Source organism: Mus pahari, chromosome 19, assembly GCF_900095145.1.
Source record: "Mus pahari chromosome 19, PAHARI_EIJ_v1.1, whole genome shotgun sequence".
In the NCBI taxonomy this organism is placed as follows: Eukaryota; Metazoa; Chordata; class Mammalia; order Rodentia; family Muridae; genus Mus; species Mus pahari.
In genome coordinates, this window is record NC_034608.1 from 79583505 (window position 1) to 79592625 (window position 9121).

The following is a 9121-nucleotide window of genomic DNA, read 5'->3' on the forward strand; positions in this document are numbered from 1 at the left end:
GCTTTTTGAGTTTTCTTTCACTGTTGTGTCAGTGTTTTCTATGGTATCTTCTGGCCCTGAGATTCTCTCTTCTATCTCTTGTATTCTGTTGGTGATGCCTGCATCTATGACTCCTGATCTCTTTCCTAGGTTTTCTAACTCCAGGGTTGTCTCCCTTTGTAATTTCTTTATTGTTTCTAATTCCATTTTTAGATCCTGATGGTTTTGTTCCTTTCCTTAACCTGTTTGATTGTGTTTTCCTGAAACTCTTTAAGGGATTTTTGTGTTTCCTCTTCAAGGGCTTCTAGCTGTTTACCTGTGTTCTCCTGTATGTCTTTAAGGGAGTTATTTACATCCTTCTTAATGTCCTCCATCATCATCATGAGAAGTGATTTTAGATCTGAATCTTGCTTTTCTGGTGTGTTGAGGTATCCAGGACTTGCTATGATAGGAGAATTGGGTTCTGATGATGTCAAGTAATCTTGGTTTCTGTTGCTTATGTTCTTAAGCTTGCCTCTTGTCATCTGATTATTCTAGTGCTACCTGCCCTGGCTATGTCTCACTGGAGCCTGTCCTTCCTGTGATCCTGGTTGTGTCAAAACTCCTACAGAGTCAAGCTGTCTCTGTGATCCTGTGATTCTGGGATCATGTGATCCTGAGATCCTGGGTGGCTTAAAGGCATTAGCCACCTTTCTTATCCTCTTTATCTTTGGTTTTTGATAGCGGGATTAATGTATCCAGTGAAAACTTCTCATGATCCATCCTATTTGGAATCTTTTCAGTGTTGTTAATTAGATGTGTATTCCCCTAAAGTTGAACTTTTCTTTTGAAAAGTCTTTTCTGGTGCTGGAGAGATGGATCGGTGGTTAAGAACACATACTGTTTTTGTAGAGGACCTGGGTTCAGTTCCCATCACTCACATTGGGTATTTCAGAACTACCTGGAATTCCAGCTTCAGAAGGGCCTGATACCTTTGGGTGTTTTCAGGCCCCTGTACTCACATGTACATACCCACATGCAGACATATACATACAATTGAAAATAATTAAAGACAATAAATCTTTGGGGGCTGGAGAGATCGACTACAACTGTGTGTAACTCTAGCTTCTGAGGATGCAATTCCCTCTTCTTTTCCCTACAGGTACCTTCATAAATGCGGCACACACTCTCAGGTGTACACACATATATAACAATAAAAGGAAATCTTGCAATAAAAGGTGCAATGCCTTTAATACTAGCACTCAGCCAGCAGAGGTAGACAGATCTCTGCGAGTTCAATATCAGCCTGGTCTATATGACAAATTCCAGGACAGCCAGAACTAAACAGAGAGACCCTGTCCCAAACAAAACAAAACAAAACAAAACACCCCTTTCACTCTCTGCTTTTCCTCTTTTTTTTTTCTGGACACCCACAGCAGTTATTTTGGTTTGCAAAATGTTTTCTAACAACTTCCTTAGACTATAGCATCCTCTTTTCTCTTCATTTTGATGGGATACATTCAAATAAACATTCTTTGAGCTTACTAATTCTTCTGTTTGATCAAGTTTATTGTTTAACCCTTCTGATAAGTTTTTGGTCAAGTTACTACTATACTATTTCACTTCAGGATTTGTTTGTTTCTTTTAAATTATTTGTCTCGTTTCATTTATGTATAGTTTTTCTTATTTTGTTTCTCTTATAAGTTACCAAACTTCAGCAGACTTTGGGCACAGACTCCACAGCCAGCCCCACCCGGGCAGGCCCATTGTTAAAACATTCCTGGGGAAAAAAAGGAATGCAGGAACTTGTCCAGGCTATCTTGGTTGAGTCATCAGCCACCTAGTTCTGCTGACCTAGATAAGCGTCCGCCCCTCGGGACTCCTGACATCCTGACTTGCACGTACTACTCTGCTGACGTGTAATCATTCTGCTGATGTTTAAATGAACCAATCGTGTGCAATCGCGCCAATTCCTCCTAGCCCCCTGACCCTTCCCCTATAAAAACCCCTAGCTTTCAGGCCTCGCAGTCAATCCCTCTGTCTCCTGCATGAGATATGTATCGGCCCAGAGCTCTGTTATTAAACTACCTCGTGTTTTTACATCAAGATGGTCTATTCGTGGTTTTGGGGTGCCACCTTCTCGAGACTGGAGTGGGGAGGGCTCCCCACGGAGGTCTTTCAAGAGACATGCTGAATGACTACTGATGTTTTGCTACACGGACTGCCTTCTAAACACTTCTATTTATAGCCATAGGTTAGCTCTGCTCTCAGCCTTTGTTAGAGTGTAACCATGAAAATTGGGGTTTCATCTGAAGGGTTTTAGCCACATCAATAAAAGAAATTTTTATTTGTTTAACGTATATGAGTGTTTTGTTTGCACATATATCTGTGCACCATATGTGTGCCTGATGCCCAGGGAGGCAAGCAAAGGGCATCAGATCCCCTGGGAATAGAATTATAGATGCCTGTGAGTTCTATGTAGATGTTGGGAATTGAAACCAGGTTCTCAGCTGATCGCTCGATGTAAGTTCCTAAAATCGATGAGGGACAGTAGAGCACTGCCTGTATCCTGGGTAGGTATCAAAGAATACCGAAGAGTAGGGCCTCTCCCAACCCAAATCAGATGTTGGCTTACTCAACTCCATAGAAACAAAGGCCACGTCATGATAGAACCAGTTAGGCTTTTGTTTCCCTGCCAAACAACTGACTTTCAGAAATCACGTGATTGGCAGTCTGCTAGTCTAGGTGAAACGATTGGAAGGATTGGGAGACCTCTTCCCCTGTCCTTTCCAACCCCGACTAGACCTATATAAGCTCGCTCTGCTATTTCCTGTCCTCTGAATCAGTCTCCTGGGCCGTTCATACATCCGGTACTCACCACCACCAACTGTCTAAGGTCTGGCTCCCCAGCTCCTCCAAATCATGAGAGAGGCCACATGGTACACAATGGCCGATCAGTGGCAGGGGACCCACTTATCCATCCAGCATCCAATAAAATATGTTAAAAATGGGCTCAGAAAGAAACTCATAATCATTTTTATCAGAGTTTGAGAGGGAAGCAAGAAGGTCGGGAAAGCTGTCAGTCTTTGAAGCTGCTGAAAGGAGGGAGATGAATCAGAGGAAGAGAGAAAGCCAGGCTTTTTGTTTCTGTTGTTGTGATGGTCCAAGAAAGCCAGCATGTTTAGCAATGGAGGTTGGCACAGCCATTCATGGTAAAAGGGGAGGGGAAAGAGTGAGGGAGCCTGAAACATCAGTAAAGCATGTTCAGCCTTTTAACCACTACTAAAATGGGGGAGGGGAAGGGAGGGGTTGGGTGGGTAGTAAGGGGGAGGGAGGGGCTGGGTGGGTAGTAAGGGGGAGGGAGGGGCTGGGTGGGTAGTAAGGGGGAGGGAGGGGCTGGGTGGGTAGTAAGAACTAAGGAAAGCCATCAGGCTGCTTGGCAGAAGCATTATAAGTGGCTGTGTGGAAAGGGGCCTTCTGGAAAACATAAATATATTAACTTCGTTAAGAAAATAATTATTCTTTCCATATTCTTAGCATGCCTTCAAGTAAATCAACTTTCTTAGGTGGAGGGAGCTCCTGGCTAGATAGTTGCCAGGCCTAGCTGAAATAACTATTAAAGGAATAGACAATGTTCCAGTCTTTCAAACAGAGCCGACCATCAGAAGAACTTCTTTCTTTTAATGAGAAGACCTACAGAGGGGGGGGGTGGTCTTCCCCTCCAGTGTTAGCAAAGAGGGATGTAGGGTTCCAAGATGGTCTACGGAGAAGTCCATCCACAACAGCTTTTAAGGTTATTATCCTTTTCTAGACGTCCAATAAGAGAAGCTTTTCTTGGTAGAGGGCAAGAGTTAATTAACATAGAGGTCCATAACTGGTCAAGGTATCAAGAAGAAGTGACTGTTGAGTGGGATTGTTGGGGGGACCACTGATGTCATCCCCTCCAAGGTGCAGGGAATATAGAAACATGGGTGGAAAGAACGTAAGTGCACAGGATGGGAAGCTGGGCTGTGAACTCACAGAAGCCATGCTTCCTGTACAAGGCCTGAACAAGATCAGGCCTGTCAACACATCACCATGGGTACGGCTCCACCTGTAATATCCAAATTAATTCAAGACCACCCAGTACCTTCCCCCTTCAAAAAGGAGTTCCCAAACTGTACTAGCAGGTAAAGTGCAGAGCCAGATAAGGAAGCTGGCTGACTAAACAAATGTAAAAACATAGTTTTAGTGGTCAAAATTATTAAGTCTACAGCTGCCAAAATAATATTAGCTGTTCTCAGAGAAATAGCCATAACAAAAATAACAATTTTTAGAAGAATTCTTCTACCCCTGCCCCACAATGAATTCTGAGAAAAGGACCACAAACCGCCCTGACCTTACTAGAATTCCCTGTGACATTAATAACTGTGACGTTAATAGCTGACCCATAAGTTCAAAATGTACTATTGCTTTGCTGACCAAATCATAATAACCCACCATGGGGGCAAGCAAAGTGAGTCACTAGCCCAGAGGTTGTCACTATACAAACCAACCAATGCCTAAAAGGGTTACTTGCTACACCAACGAGAATAAGCTAGCTACCTTGTTGCCCAAATCTGCCCCTTCCAAGGTATAAAAAGTGTGTTCCTTCTTTGTTCTGGGTCTCTCCTCTGGCCTACATGCTGAGAGTAGAGTCCCCAACATGTTGGAATAATAAAAATCCTCATGTGGTTTGCAGCGATGGTGATCTCTGTGGTCTTTGTGAGTGAGGGTCTTTTGAAGAACTCCAACACACCCCTAGGAGCCATTGGTTGCTGGGGAATGAAGATGTTGTTTCTTTTAGTAGTGTAACTAGCAACAAGTTTTCCATCTCTAATAAAGGTACTCATGCAAGCAACCCAAATTAAACTCAGTCAGTCATAAAGAAAGAAGGAAGGGGGACTGGTGAGATGGCTCAGTGGATAAGAACACCTGACTGCTCTTCCGAAGGTCCGGAGTTCAAATCCCAGCAACCACATGGTGGCTCATAACCATCTGTAACAAGATCTGACGCCCTCTTCTGGAGTGTCTGAAGACAGCTACAGTGTACTTACATATAATAAATAAATAAATCTAAAGAAAGAAAGAAAGAAAGAAAGAAAGAAAGAAAGAAAGAAAGAAAGAAAGAAAGAAAGAAAGAAAGAAAGAAAGAAAGAAAGAAAGAAAGAAAGAAAGAGAAAGAAGGAAGGAAGAAAAGAAAGAGAGAAAGTCATGAACATAAGATGCAAACTTGATGAGAAGAATAGTTTCTTTGGGAGGATGAGGGGTAAGGAAACATAATGGTATACTATGACCAAAATTCAATATCTACATCTAATAAGCCATTAAAATACTACTTTAATAATGAAGGGACAATTCTTAGAAAGATGAAATGATTATGAATACACACACACACACACACACACACACACACACACATTGGGTATTGAGCCCAATACCCAAGCATCAAAACAAAGCAAGCACTTTGAGATCTAAGAAGAGATAGATAGGAACACAACAATAATAGGATATTTCAACATGCCACTCCCCACAGTTTATGAAATACCCAGACATAAAATGGATGCAGAAGAGGCACTTGAACAACACTGTGTGAACTTGAACAACACAATGGTGTGTGTGTGTGTGTCCCTTCCTCATAATGTCTTTATTGCTTCTTAAAATTTGGAAAGGAGGGTAAATGTGTCAAGGCTGTATGAATACCCATTAAAGAAAAATACTTTACCCTGGTCAAAAGAATGAATCTGAGTTCTACCAAGGGCACTGAGTGGAGACCTGACATTCTGTGCTCCCAAAATATTATGTAACTATTATCTCTTCTGTTAAGAGTTAATCCAACTAAACCAGTCAGTCACCTGGCTAGAATCCTGCTCCTCAGGGAAACTGAATCATCTGAAGCACACTAGAGGGGTGGAAAGAATAATTAATGCCTTAATGAGGTAAGGTACTTAACCCCACCCCCCACCCCCAGATGTCCCTTCATATGGTTACTGGCAGATTACCACCTCTAAGCACTCCTAAGCTTGCCTGCCTTTCTGAGTTCCAACAGGAACAGCATAATGTGTCCTTTGCCCCACTTTTGTTCTGTTCTTTGAATACTGGCCCAAATGGAGTTAGTCTCATAAATTAATACAGTCAGGCATTCAAGTTCTCCTGCTTCTCTCAAGTCCCCACCCCATAAAGCTGCTTACGGACAGTCAGTGCTCCATGTGCCTGTTATAACACAAGGCATGGCTATGTCTTTTCCTCAAATCCATCTGCCTTCTTCCAGAAGCCACCAAGTTTAGAGACAAAGACGGGAGATAGAGAAGAGGGAGAAGGAGACTGAGCATTCTCCCAAGGACAGCTCAAAGCCTTCTTAAAGCATGCCTCATAGTCTCCAAGATACAAGCTCAAACCGGATGTCCGGGTTTGTTTTCTATTGCCGTGATAAACCACAGTGACCAAACGTGACTTAGGGAAGGCAGGGTTTGTTTCTGCTTACATTTCCAAGTCATAATCCAACACTGAGAAAAGTCAGGGCAGGAACCTGGACCCAGAAACTGAAGGAGAGGCCATGGAGGGGTGTCACTTAATGGCTTGCCCCTCACGCTTGCTTAGGTGTCTTTTTTCATACCAGTCAGGGCCATTTGCTGAGGAGTGGGTGGCATCACACACAGTGGGCTGGCCCCTCCTACATTGATCATTAATCAAGAAAGCAACCCATAAAACTGACGACAGGCCAAGCTAAGGAGATTATTATCTTGATGAAGATGAGGAAACGTTTATTTCCAACTTGCTCCTCCTTACATCCCTTGACCTGGTAATCTGCCAGTTCTCAGCCCAGGACCTTTCAGGTTGTAAACAAAGCTTCAGGGCAGGCCAAGGTCCAAAAAAAAAAAAAAAAAAAAAAAAAAAATCAATTCCCAACAACCATCTATATAGCTACAGTGTACTCACATACATAAAATAATAAATAAATAAATCTTAAAAAAATGAAAGAAAAGAACTACAAAATGAAAAACATCATTTTAATGTAAAGTTTCCAATGAAATTAAAAACAAAACTGAAAAGTTTTTCTTCTTAACAAAACTGCTGCATGTACTGTGTATATCTTAAATCTAAGTATGTATTTGGTAATTATATAAAGCCATTAAATAATTAATTTTTTAAAGATTTATTTATTTATTTATTTATTATGTGTAAGTATACTGTAGCTGTCTTCAGATACACTGAAAGAGGGCATCCGATCTCATTACAGATGGTTGTGAACTACCATGTGGTTGCTGGGATTTGAACTCAGGACCTCTGGAAAAGCAGTCAGTGCTCTTAACCGCTGAGCCATCTCTCCAGCCCCCAAGTAATTAATTTTTGAGATTGGATCTCATTGTGTAGCACGAATTGGCCTAAAATTGCCCCTCCTCCTTTTTTTTTTTTTTTTTTTTTTGTTTTCTTGTGTGTGTCTTGGCTACTGCTCTATTGTTATGAGGAGACACTACAACCATGGCAACTCTTATAAAGACGTCATTGAATTGGAGGCTTAATTGCAGTTTTATAGGGTTAGTCCATGATTACTGATCATTATGGCAGGAAGCAGGCAGGCATGGCTTTAGAGCACCTGCTGAAAGGCTTTACATCCTGGTCTGCAGTTAGAAGAGGAGACACTGGCCCTGGCATGGGCGTTTGAAACCTCAAAGCCCAGCCTCTAGTGACATACCTCCTCTTCCCAAAAGGCCTCCAGTGACACACCTCTTCCCAAAAGGCCTCCAGTGACACACCTCTTCCCAAAAGGCCTCCAGTGACACACCTCCTCCCCAAAGGCCCCACCCCTTAGTTGTTCCCAAACTGTTCCACTTATAGAGCCAAACATTCAGACATGAACCTATGGAGGCCCTCTAGTTCTTGTTAGGGTGGGAGCTTGTGTGTGTGTGTGTGTGTGTGTGTGTGTGTGTGTATGTACACAACATACACATACGCATCAATATCACAGCATGCCTGTTGAGCTCAGAGAATAACCTGCAGGGATTGATTTTCTCCTTTTACCAACCATCTCAAAAACCCCCAAATCTTAAATTTTAAATCAGTATGAACTACATAGTAAGATCCTCTCTGAAAAAATAATCAAATCCAACATAGAAATAATGAATGTTGACTGTTGCCTTGGTTGGATTAGGAAGTACATGGGTGACATGGCCCACTCTGGATGTACCTGTGTGACTCTAGTGTGTCTGTGAGGGAGTTTCCAGAGACCATTAACTAAGGGAGTGGCACGGCTATTCTGAATGTGATTAGCAGCATTTCATAAACTGGGACTGGATGAATAAGGTGCACAAACATTCATGCCAACAAAACTCCCATACACGTCTTGGCTTTGAGAGGAAAAGGGTATTGCTATATATTGTAGGTTGGCCTAGAACTTGTCATCCACCTGCCTCAGCCTCATGAGTGCAGGAACTATAGGCATGTATCACAACACCCAGCTTGTATCAACTATTCTTCAGGGTAGAATCAAAGCTATATATTCAAGGCTTTGTTAGCCTTACTATTCATGCAACTTTGACAAAGTTTTAGTTGAGTTGAGTAATGTCTATCATGTACTAACGTATTTGGGAATATGAATCTTTTGAAGATTTATTTTTATTTATGTGTATCCTAGTTTTCTTTCTGTTGCTGTTATAAAACACTCTGACCAAAAGGGAACCTGGGGAGGAAAGGCCAGACTTCCTCAAGAAGGAACTTAAGGCAGGAACCTCAAGGGAAAAACCCAGGAGCATTGCCTGCTGCCCCTTTAGTGGCTCACAATCAGCTAGCTCTCTACAGGCCAGGACCACCTTCCTAGGGATAGTGCTGCCCAGAGTGGACACAATCAGCTAGCTCTCTACAGGCCAGGACCACCTTCCTAGGGATAGTGCTGCCCAGAGTGGACTGGTTCCTCCACAGCCAATCAAGACAATTCTTTACAATCATAGCTGCAGACCAATCTGATCTGAGTAATCTGTCGGATGTGACGCCTTCTGAAGAGTGGGCTGTTGTCAGGCCGACAGCTGAGGTCAACTGCAATAGTGTGTGTGTTTACACGTAGAGGTTCCCTTGGAGGCTGAAGTGTAGGCTGGTATCAGGTTGGCAGCTGAGGTCAACTGGAATAGTGTATATGGAGAGGTTCCCT